General features: G+C 44.9%; 1 long non-coding RNA gene across 1 annotated transcript; it reads right to left on the bottom strand.

Annotated features, from left to right (window-relative positions):
• Positions 1-2,594: 2,594 nt before the first annotated feature.
• Positions 2,595-11,988, bottom strand: LOC132213508 (uncharacterized). The gene is made up of 3 exons (XR_009448017.1): positions 11,736-11,988; positions 4,024-4,129; positions 2,595-2,994 (listed from the first exon to the last, which is right to left on the bottom strand). It is a non-coding gene; the product is annotated as an uncharacterized LOC132213508 (long non-coding RNA).
• Between the last annotated feature and the right edge of the window lie 313 nt (positions 11,989-12,301).

A 12,301-nucleotide genomic window follows, 5' to 3' on the forward strand; every position in this document is an offset into this window, starting at 1 on the left:
GCACGTCAGAGCTTTACAGCTGCATTTAATCTTCTGGAGGCTGGCTGCTCCCAGCGTCCTGGCGCCTGTGGGCGGGGGATTGGCTTGCCCCAACTATGCCTTTGAGCTCAAGAGTCTTCAAAAGGGAGAGTCACGTTACAAAGCTGTAGATGCTCCGAAGTGCTGTGGGTCAGGGCTATGTGATGTGTGTATGTCATCCTGGCTTAAGAGTAACTTTTGAAAGCTGTTGGATTATCAGCTGTTTTTGCTACAGACTGCTGAAATGTACATGGAAATTTTGAGAAGACCTAGGGAAAAGAAAATGGTAGGAGAGAATAAGGGAGGCCTCTTTGGGACAATTCTGAAGGAGGAAAAAGATGAGGAGGGAGGAGGAAGATGGGCAGGAGAAAGGAGTGTCAATTCGCCACAGTTGAGCAATTCAGTTCTGTGTACGCACAGTACGTCCCTACTGTACACCAGGTACCGATTGCAAGCACCTGCAGCCGAACAGCTCACTGAACTCCGCTGTCAACAGCAAGGTGAGGTGCCTGCAGGGGCAAGGAGTCACAGGTAATGTCCAGGGCCATGGGCAACTCCCCAAATGCAGCCAGGGAGGCATCTGCCCAGGAAGGCTGGCCATGAACATGGCCTTTCCCATTCCTTTGCAAGACATCCCTGTAAGCTCTTTCTGGACCTAAACAGGACCGGTATTATTTACTGCCTGATCTCCAGGGTCTAGGTCAGCCGTGGGCAAACTACGGCCCGAATCTGGCCCGTTTGAATGAATAAAACTAAAAAAAAAAAGACCGTACCCTTTTATGTAATGATGTTTACTTTGCATTTATATTAGTTCACACAAACACTCCATCCATGCTTTTGTTCCGGCCCTCCGGTCCAGTTTAAGAACCCATTGTGGCCCTCGAGTCAAAAAGTTTGCCCACCCCTGGTCTAGGTGCTTAGTAATGTCTGTTGAATGAAGAGGGATGAATACTTAATGTAATACTGTGAAAAACAGCACCAGGCGACTGTTAGCCCAGACATGGCTCACTACACTAGTGCCTCTTAAATTTATTTTAAAAGTTGTGCTGCTGTCTTTGAAGAGGGAGCAAGAGGCCTAGAGCCAAGGAATACAGGTGACTTCCACCAGTTGGAGAAGGTCAGGAACTGGATTCTCCCTTTAGAGCAGTGGTTCTCAACCTTCCTAATGCCGCGACCCTTTAATACAGTTCCTCATGTTGTGGTGACCCCCAACCATAAAATTATTTTCGTTGCTACTTCATAACTGTAATTTTGCTACTGTTATGAATCGTAATGTAAATATCTGATATGCAGGATGTATTTTCATTGTTACAAATTGAACATAATGAAAGCATAGTGATTAATCACAAAAACAATATGTAATTATATATGTGTTTTCCGATGGTCTTAGGTGACCCCTGTGAAAGGGTCGTGCGACCCCCAAAGGGATCGCGACCCACAGGTTGAGAACCACTGCTTTAGAGCCTCCAGAAGGAATGGACACACACACACACACACACACACACACGCACACACATGCACACACACGGTGCATAGTAATCTCCCGGGAATCTTGCTAGGATGTAAAATGCTGATTCTGACTCATAGATCTGGGGTGGACCCTGAAGCTCTGCACTTCTAAAAGCTCCCAGAGGACACTGAGCCTCGGGCCACTCTGAGCAGCAGGATCTTCATCTTGCCCAAGAGCTGGCCAGCCATCATCTACTTGACCCTGCATCCCTCCAAGGTCAGAAGTAATGCGTCCTCACTGAGCGGTTCTTAGAAAGCCTGATGGCCACTTCACCAGAGAGTGGAAGCTTGCAGGATGGAACTGAAACGCATTTCACTCCCAGCCTTGTCTGCAACCTGCTGAGCTCTGTCGTCCAGTGACCCAGGACCAGACAGAGAGAGAAAGCAAGCATTTCTGCTCCTCCCTCTGCTGGCACCTGGGACATCCCCACACAGAGAGGCTTGTGTCCTGCAGCCTCACTGAGCACCCCTGTGACCAAAGCCTTCTGAGATGCCAGGAAGGTGGTCACTAGGATCCCATGGGCAGGTGAGGCCAAGGAATGTTCTCTTAGGGGTCTTTGCTATGGTCTAAGCCAGGGGTGAGCAAACTTTTTGACTCGAGGGCCACAATGGGTTCTTAAACTGGACCGGAGGGCCGGAACAAAAGCATGGATGGAGTGTTTGTGTGAACTAATATAAATTCAAAGTAAACATCATTACATAAAAGGGTACGGTCTTTTTTTTTTTTAAGTTTTATTCATTTTAAACGGGCTGATCCGGCCCGCGGGCCGTAGTTTGCCCACGGCTGGCTAAGCCCTTTGAGGTTCAAGGTTCTCTTTTTAACTTGAATATTGTTTCTGGTGATTTTGGACAGACCCAAATACTCTTCTATGGAATCCAATCCAGCCCTATTCAGCTACCATCACCTCCTGCCATCACCCCCATCTCCACCCCAATTACTGCCACCTCTCTCACTTCTGCTGCTCCATCATCTCTACCTCCTCTGCCTCTAGCTCACACCCATACAGTGTTGTCACATCAACCTGGGGTTTAAGCACCCTTTCTCCATTTAGAAGGATAGGGGACAGAGAAATTAAGTTCCGTGTCTGAGGTCTCAGTGATAGTCAGTGGCATGGCCGGGACTAAATGTCACCTGATTCCAGAGCAAGTATTGTCCCCACTGCTCAGTGTTTCCTTTGATCCTCCAGTCCCAGCATTAGGCCTGTGGGTCTCACCCTGGCAGGGAGGACCTGCTCTGTGGAGAGGTGCAGAGTCATCCGACCCTAGGCACAGTGTTTATACCCAGAGAGGGCGGGAACTCAGATCTCCCTGGGCCCAGCGGCCAAGCCCATTGGGTTATGGTTGTGCTCTGTGCCAACACAGCAGGTTGAATGGGTCACTTCACTCCAACTCTCAATTCAGTGGGGTGGATGGGGGAAGTGGTCAGTGATTCACTGTCACTTCGTAACTTAAGTGTGTAGAGTCAACCTTTGAAAGATAATTATTTGCTTTTAAAAGTCAACAACAACCCCCCTCACCCTGCCCCCATCCTGAGCCTGTGATGTGGGCAGAAAGACGCTAAGCCATAAAATACAGATAATAATGCCTTACATTGTTATAGCAATGCACACTTTCAAAGAGTCCACAGAATTTTATTTCATCTTATGCCTCCTAATAAGGTCGACAGGTCAGGTGTTATTATTCTTATTTTGTAGACGGGAAAACTGAGGTTCAAAGCGGCCGGGGGACTTGCTCAAGGTCACAGATCTAGGTCCAGAAAGCAAACTGGCTGCCCCCAATTCTATTCTTCTTTTGGTCACATGCACATGCTGCGATGGTCCCCTGCCTTGGACACGCAGGTCACCATCCCGTAGGGATTTCAGGTGCACTCTGTCCGAGCCCTGGCAGATTTATTGCCAGCGACGGTCATTTCTTATTTCCCCAAATTGCAACTCTTTGGAAAAACATCTGAAGATTAACCAACAAAGTGCTCTGAGAGCCGAGTTGGCATCCCAGTGAGGACAGGACATGGAACACCCAGGGGAGGGGCAGGAATGCTTCTAGAGGGAAGGGCACAGGTACCAGAAACCAGCAGGCCCAAGGTCACGCCCAGACACAGCGATGTGGGGAGCACCGGGCAGGTGTGTGCTCCCCGGCCCTGGCAGGCCTGGAAGAGCCAGGGGGGCAGGAGACAACCGGTCAGGTCCAGGGTCTGATTTTAAGAACCCAGACCCTGAATTCTGGAGGAGAATTGTTAAGGATTCAAGTCTGGCAACGAACAATCTGGGCAGAAAAAAGTGTCCAGGCAAGATACCAAGAACACCAAGCATGGAGCCTGTCACTAACTCGGGTCCTGTCCAAGACTGAAGTAGGTGGAAGTGTTCAGGTTGGTCTGAGTCCACGGGGGACGTCAAGCAGGGGGAGAGCCCGCAGGGGAAGAGCAAGGGAGTCCCTGGCAGACGCGCTTTGCACAGCTGTGTGTCCCAAGCTGGCATTCTTCACAACACTGTTCCGTACCTTGCTTCTGAGTGTGGCAGGAAGGATGCCGTGTGTTCAACAAAGATGGGAGATAGCAGATCAGACGGAGTGAAACAGGTTCCTTTATTTCAGAGGCTGTCAGCTCCTTTAAGATGCAAATATGCCATGTTAATTTCCAGGTGCGAGCTATTGAAAGCAAAGTTTTCCAAACTTTTTGAGCCCTCCCTCCCGCCCTCCCCATTCCACTCTTTCTTTTTTTTTTTGCCTTGGCACACATAGTAACATCTCCTAGAGCACAGTTTGGGAAACTCAGTCCAACTCTCCCTCAGCTGGGCCGAGAGCCGTACCCGGGCCACCTTCTGCTTCCCACACCCGGGCCCTGTCTTTTTCCTCATCAAGAATGTGCTGGGCCCTGGCCAGTGTGGTTCAGTTGGTTGGGCACTGTCTTGTACACCAAAAGGTTGCTGGTTTGATTCCCAGTCAGTTGGGGCACATGCCCAGATTGCAGGCTTGATCCTGGTAGGGGGCATCCCATCCATGTACGGCTTTCACATCGATGTTTCTCTCTTTCCCTCTCCCTTCCTTTCTCTCTAATAATCAATTTTAAAAAATCTGTGGCTTGACCCTGGCACTCTCACTCAAGTGTCACATGCCACATTCCCAAGAGTGGCAGGGTGGACCCGACACAGAGGGGTTGGAAGTGGCCCTTCGCTCAATCATTTACTTTCAACGTGTTGAGATGACTGTCCTCCAAGGTCATAGAGTTAGCAAGTAATAGAACCGGAACTGAAATCGGCCTGACAGAGGTCAGGCAGAGCAACAAGGAAAATGGCAGCGCTGACAGTTCTCTGACAGTTGGGCTCTTCATAGCCACATCATGAAATAAAAACAATGATGATCTAGTCAGGCCTGACAAGAAGACAAACATTGACATTATCAAGAAGTCTGTATTGAATATGGATTTACATAGCCCTCTCCCTAGTAATAATAAGCCCCTCCCTAAGGGCGTATGTTGCATCCAGATATAAGGTAATGATATGAACTTATATGGATTAGCAAGACATTTGTTATGTGTCCACAAACCACCATGCTCTTTAAAAGCAATGTTTGAAACCACAGGGTTCTGAAATCATCACCCCACAAAATTCTCTAAACTTAATGATACGTGTTCAAAGGCCTTTTCTATCTTTTTAAAATTGTCTTAGTAGCAGAGGCAAAGAATCACATACCACGATGACTAAAATAAAACCAGGGAAATCATACAATATAAAAAAGAATAGGTACTTACTTGTTTGTACACACTGTTGGAAGATGCAGAGAAAACATTACTATGGGTTAGAACACATTATGTAGCATCGGGCATCTGGTTATAATATAGATAAAAACCCCAGCATGTTTTAGCCTATGGTATCGGTTGGATTGTTTCAGGTATGAAATATACATACAGTGGCTGTGTGAATGTGTACCATTAAAAGAAAAATGTACCAGTGAAGATATAGTTTCAACAGAAAGTTCTTTAATAAAACTAATTCTTTGCAAAAACTGTGGAAGTGTACTCACCAATTGAGGATTCAAATAAAAAGATTCCTTGGTAAGAATACAAACCTAGCACCGTCAATGAAATTCTTTCATTTGTTGGTGAGCTATTGCTTCAAAGCCAGGAGTGCACAAAATACCACAAGATATCAACGCAGTAATTGTTACAAAAACAAGACTTCTGAGTATAATGGAATCCTTACAACATTTTTGTAATGAGATACAAGCAACGTGCTTGTAACAGCCATTAAGCTTGAGGATGAATTACGCATTTTTATCAATAGACAACAGTTTCAAACTTGCTGACCCTTTCTAGTATGACAGCTGGTTTTCAGTGTTATGTCACCTAGTAAATATTAGAGAGAAAAAACAAACAAAACCTCACTCCGTGGAAAAGAAGTAATTGCTTTTTGAAACTAAGTTGTATAGAGAAATGTTCAATGGTGCTTCTTAAAAACAAAGGTTAGGGAGGGAATTGATGTTGAAAACAGATGCTTTGGAATGTTGCCACTGTTCTGTGATTCTGTAAAAACTCTCATATCTGTAAGTAAAAAGAAAACCCTAAGAAGTAAATTTTAAAACCTGTTTTTAAAATCTCAAAAGGAAGAGTGTCAGTGGGGTTTGAACCCATTTGTGCAAAATGGGACATCTTCCAATGAGTTTGCTAAAAAATAAAAAATAAAGATTGAAACCAGGGAGAAGGGCCTTTTATTAGTGTTCAACAGAAATCTTTGTATAACTGAATGACAGTCATGATTTAGTTAACACAACCAACAAGGTATCTTCTGTTTGGAGCTACCCATGTTTGCAAGGAATCTTTTTTTTTTTTTTTAACTATGACAACTTTTGAAAGCAAGTGTGCAAACAAAATTAATATGAAACCAGAATCCTTATGTTACAAAGCTTTAAATCAAGATTTTAAATGGCAGTGAAACACATTCAATAAAAACGCTCTTCCCCCTCAAATATTATTACTATTTTAACAAGAGCAAAACTTCATTTCAGCCTTATTTGGTTCTTTAACAGCTTCTATTTTTGTAGTGTTTTGTGGTTTATATATTGGTACAGTTGTATATATATAATTTATAAGTAAATATCTCTATGTTGGGCTCTACATGCTAAAGCTATTTGCTGATATGGGTGCATAATCAAAAAAGCATGGCGAGCGCCACGGCAGACTGTAAAACCTTTGGGGTGACCTGTGCCCCCCAGCGATGTTTCCTGGTGGCTTACACAGGACACGTGGTAATGAGGCTCAGCTCCGTGGGCTGATTGGCTGACTGAGGGACTGAATGAATGAAGATACCTATTGATCAAAATGTTCCGTTATAGAAACAACCTAAATATAAACTCAGCGGGCGGGGGGGACGGGGGGAGGGGGGGCGAAGGGCGGAGAAAGACTGAATAAATAAGTAAGCATTTGGCTGAGTAACAAAAGGCTCCTTGGTTTTCTTATTTCATTTGATTGCTTGTCTGGATAACATCAATAGTCGCTAAATGTATTGAGTGTCCACTCTGCCAGGCGGTGCTCTGGGCTGCACACCCAGGCGCTCCCGCATTCTCACAGCAGCCTTGTGGGATGAGACATGAACCATCGCCTGTGCTGTTTCACAGGCACCTGTGCCTCCTTCTAGAAGGTGGGCTGCCCTGGGAGCAGCTCTGGAAACTGCTCATGTTTCCTTGTCTCCAGGGGACTTTAGACCCTCAGAGATCCTGATCACGTCTCCTGCTGGGAAAAATGCATTACAGAAATAGAAGCGGAGAAGAAAGGTTGAAATCGAACCTCCACACATAATGACATTATCTACTGGTCAGAGGAGATACGCTCTGAGCTATTTTTCCAATAAGTGGAAAAAAACAAAGCTGCCCTGCAGACCTCCCTTTGGGCATGGCCTTCGAGGCTCCGCCACAGGGCACCTTCCTCTGGGGGGAGTAGGGGGGTGGTTGACCCCCTTGGTCCACTCCTTTCCTCTCCCCGCAGAAAGGGACATGGGTTTGGTCACTTAGCTCTGGAGAGTCCAGAGTACTAAATGGTCTACCAGTGGTCGGCAAACTGCGGCTCGCAAGCCACATGCGGCTCTTTGGCCTCTTGAGTGTGGCTCTTCCTAAGCCTTAGGAGCACCCTAATTAAGTTAATAATAATGTACCTACCTATATAGTTTAAGTTTAAAAAATTTGGCTCTCAAAAGAAATTTCAATCGTTGTACTGTTTGGCTCTGTTAACTAATGAGTTTGCTGACCACTGGCTAGGCGGCCAGCTTCGTGGGTGTGTCCTGTGAGGGGCTCACACGGGCCCTACGCATGGTTACTGCTCTCTGTCACTGTCTTAAAATTCTTAATAACTTTTCAGCAAAGGGTCCTGTATTTTAATTTTGCACTGGACCCCGCAAATGGGAGAGCCGGTCCTGTGTCCAGGCCAGGCTGGGGTAGTCCTGGGGAGGGCGGGCTTGGGGAACTTATTCCAACTACAATTGTGGACCCAGGCCCATTTCCGCCTTTGAAATCAGGTTTAGAAATACACTTAAAGCCAGACTCCGCTCTGTTACAGCCCCCTGGCAGAGTGGACAGAGAAAGCAGCCGCCTTCCAGCTGATTTGGGGGTCAGGTAGTGAAAGCTTGCCCTCGTGTCCTGGGCCTTGAAATGTTCCCTGTGTTCAGGGCCCACCCGAGAAAACAGCGCTGGAGAGGCGGCTGCTCCATCAGCCTTTTCCATAGCCTTTGGGATATCAGTAAAGACAGACAATTCAGAGTTGAATTGAATAATGCTCAGAAGGGAGCAGTCAGAGGCACGTCCTGTCACCGCCCTGGTCACCTCTGAGGCTGGGACCAAGGGAGGGGTCTCCTCTTAGGTACTAGTGTGAGGCTGAGCCTTTGCTAAAAGGCCAATAGTCTTACTCCAGGCTCAGGTTGAGAATGGCTGGAGAACCAGCGTAGGCATGCACTGCAGGGCCGGGGGGCAGGACTCCTGGACACACTCTCAGCCCGGGCTGCACAACAGGAGGTTCCAATCATTACAGCTCCCATCTCCTCCGACAGACCCCGTTCAAACATTTTCCCATTTAATGCGCTAACAGCCTTTTAAGGTAGACATCATCCCTGTTTCATTCCAGTTGAAGGAATAGGGTCATTCAAGATGAGGATCCCTTTTTGCTCCTTTCTGATCCCCAGCTCCCTGGTCAGTGTGGATTCTCCAAGCGCGGCACCTGGTGGTGCCTGAGACTTTAATTGATCACAAATAACGAAATTCAAATCCCGAACGTGTCCACGTGGACTATATTTAGGGCAGCCTCCATTTCCCCTCCTCCCTCTTGCCTCCCCCACTCCTTCTTCTGCTCCCCCAGCACCGTGTGAAAGCTGATGGCAGATGCTTGCGGCTGGAGGCTGCACCAGGGCCAAGAGGGATGGACTCTGGGCCTCTCTGGGAGGACACACAGTGTCAGCTGCCAGGACAGTGGAAGCACGCTTACAGCGACAAGTCTTCTGACCTTCACACAGAGATCCAGGGGGTGCACCCTTCCGTGGCCTGCTTCAGCGGAAGCCCAGTGAGCTCTTGCTGCTGCTTGCAAGTTCCTTGTTGCTAAGGAGTGGGGCCTCACCTGGCCAGCTCCCAGGACGCTGGGTCCGGAGCCAGCTGGATTCGGGGCCTGCCCTGAAGAGTGTGTCTCTGTCTCCTTGCCCAGGTCAACTTTGACTCATATTTACTTCACTTTGGTGGCTTTGTAATGAACACTTACAAAGATTTGTATGAGAACAGCTTTTCTATCAGGGCCAGGGAAGTGGGGATTTTCCTGGGGATGTCCTCTGGCTTCAGGGCCTCGAAGAGCCCCTTGCAACTGGCCACTCAATAAATAAACAACCTAATTTAGCTTGGCTCTTGTATAAACCATCTTCCTTCATTCTTTGAACTTTAAAAATAGGATGAGATATATGTATAGGAAAAGCCTAAAATATATATGCATCAACTTAAAGGAAGTTACCAAGCAAGATCTTGTGAATCCAACATCCATGTTAGAAATAGCAATGCTGGTATCTTAGGAGCCCTCCGCACACCCCCTCTCAAATGCAGTGCCCTCCCTCTCTCAAAGGTCTAGCTTTACTGATTTTTATGGTAATTGTCACATTGATTTCCTTTACTGCCTTCACTATCTAGCTCCTTTTTTTTCCCCTCTTTTTAAAATTTTTTTTTATTTTTATTTTTTTGTTTTTTAGCTCCTTTTTAAAATGGAATCAGACTTCATGAATCCTTTGTCAAACCTTCTTCTTTTAACATTAGATGTAAGATTCACCCAAGTTGATAAATGAAACTGTAGTGATTCATTTTTCACTGATGCGTCGGTGTGTTAATATACCCTAAGGTATTTCCCAATCCACTCATGATGGACATTGATTTCATCATTTCTAGCTTTTGTGATTTTATGAACATAGCCATGAATATGCTGGCACCCACCTCCCTAGAGAGACATATTTGCAAATGTTTCTTTGAGAACTATTACCTGGGAATAGAATTACGGGATGGTTGGTTCCTACTTCAATTTTACCTGTTAAAAAAATATATATATCCTGAGATTTAAAAAAATTTTCTTGAAGTTTTAAAAGATATGTTCTCTTGTTATTTTAAAAATAATTTAAAAAATCATTTTCTTAATTTTTAAAAAGTTAAAAGCATGACTCTCATATAATACAGGAAGAACACATGTCAGAGACTTTTTAACTCAGTAATTAATGAGGGAATGATTAAGATGGTGAAGTTTGGTTCAAAGAAGAATCTGAGGAGTGGAGATTTGCAGGTAGTTGGTCAAAGGAATGCTGAAATAATGCTGCTTATGGACACAGAACTGGTGAATGTCCCATAGGACATTAACTGTAACTGATACAACTAATCTTGAGGTTATCTTTCCCACTAGTCAGAAATCCACTGGTCAACATGTCTGAGTTCTAATCAAATAGTAAACAGCAAAGTCTAACAGTATATTCTAGATAACTAAATATCTCTTAGATGAGCTTGTGGAACAAGGACACTACAGGGCAAGTGGTCACTTTCCTGTCTTTCCAAGTTTTGGATGTTTTTTTCTTAACAACACTGTCCTTTGTTTCCAAGTTTGTGGTGAGGATCAAATGAGAATATACTGAAATGCTTTGTAAAACTGTAAGGTGCCAAATATTGTTTCATTATTATGGTTGTTTTACAAAGCCCCTTCAATAACCACTGATGTGGGAAGGAAGTTAAGTACTGAATACCCATCCTTTAAACTGTTGTTTTTATCTCAGTTCTTACAAAAAGACTGAAAAGACCCAGAATCTGCTTTAGTTTCCCTGTCTGTAAGATTGAGCTAATAGTAGGGTGTACCTCCCTGGGCTTTGTGGGAATCGATGAGTAATGCAGACTTACCGCTAAAAACAATGCCTGGTGTACAGTAAATACACAGGAAATACTGCTTCACTAAATACTTACTCTGTTATATCTCCCGAAGTTTAATTTTCTTTAATACCAATGTATTTGATTTTTAGAAGTTCTATTTGATTCTTAGTTCTTTCATAAATCTGCCCTTTTTTTGGGGAAAAATAATGCCTTATTCTTGTCTCGTGTTTTAAATTCCTCGTCTTTAATCTTTCTAAGCAAATGTATAGTTTGTCTTCAATCCTGTTATAAGACTGTTACGTAACATGTGGGTCTAACCTTGCCATTTGTTTTGTCTACTGATTCTCACAGGGATTCTATCTTCATTTTTTTTCTAATTAAAAGATTTGCCTGCTGTTGAAACTCCACATATATTCTAGTAAAATAAATGGTAGTCCCTTCCATTAATTTTTAAAATAATAGCTTTTAACTAGAGATGACCGAGTTCTTTAGACCAATCGAAACAGAGGAACTCATGGTGCCATCCTAGCCTTGTGAAGACATTGTCCTCTTTTTTTTATAGACTTTTATTTTGTACCATGTTTATCTGCAATTTGGCCCAATTCACTGCTGGAATCGTCTGTTTTATGCTTTGGGATTTTCCCCTTCCCTGGATACTAGTTTCCATTTCGATGAATGTCCCATTATGTAATGAAAGTATAACTCGGGGCCAGTTACCTCTCCTCTGAGTCTTGGTTGTCTTCTCTGTAAAAAGGAGATGACAATAGGGATGTAGAAATTTTAATTTATGTGCACCATGCGGCCTATCATAGGGTAAGCCCTCTGTCAACTCTTATTGGCATTATTTTTCTTTGTACCTGTTTTGCAAAAGTGATAAGATGATGACCCTTCACGAGAGGAAGGCAGGCATTCTTCATCCATCCATTATTGCTCCATTCCCACACCTGTCTCCGGACCTCTCCTCTTCCCCTGCAGTCTGAACACTATCTCAACTCCCCACAGAGGAGAAAAGAACTCATTTCCAGGTGTGCAGTATTTTAGAGCATTTTTACGGGCGTTTCTTGTTTCCCAGCAGTGCTGTGAGGCAGGCAAAATGGGTTCTCTGAGTCCACTATTTTTTTAAAATATACATTTTATTGATTTTTTACAGAGAGGAAGGGAGAGAGATAGAGAGTTAGAAACATCGATGAGAGAGAAACATCGATTAGCTGCCTCCTGCACATCTCCTACTGGGGATGTGCCCGCAACCCAGGTACATGCCCTTGACCGGAATCGAACCTGGGACCTTTCAGTCCGCAGGCCGACGCTCTATCCACTGAGCCAAACCGGCTTTGGCTGAGTCCACTTTTATAGATGAATCTGAGAGGCTGGGGCTCAGGCTGCTGATGGGGTGTGCTCTATAGGCTACACATTCAGATGGTGT

This window comes from Myotis daubentonii, chromosome 12 (assembly GCF_963259705.1).
Source record: "Myotis daubentonii chromosome 12, mMyoDau2.1, whole genome shotgun sequence".
Lineage (NCBI taxonomy): Eukaryota > Metazoa > Chordata > Mammalia > Chiroptera > Vespertilionidae > Myotis > Myotis daubentonii.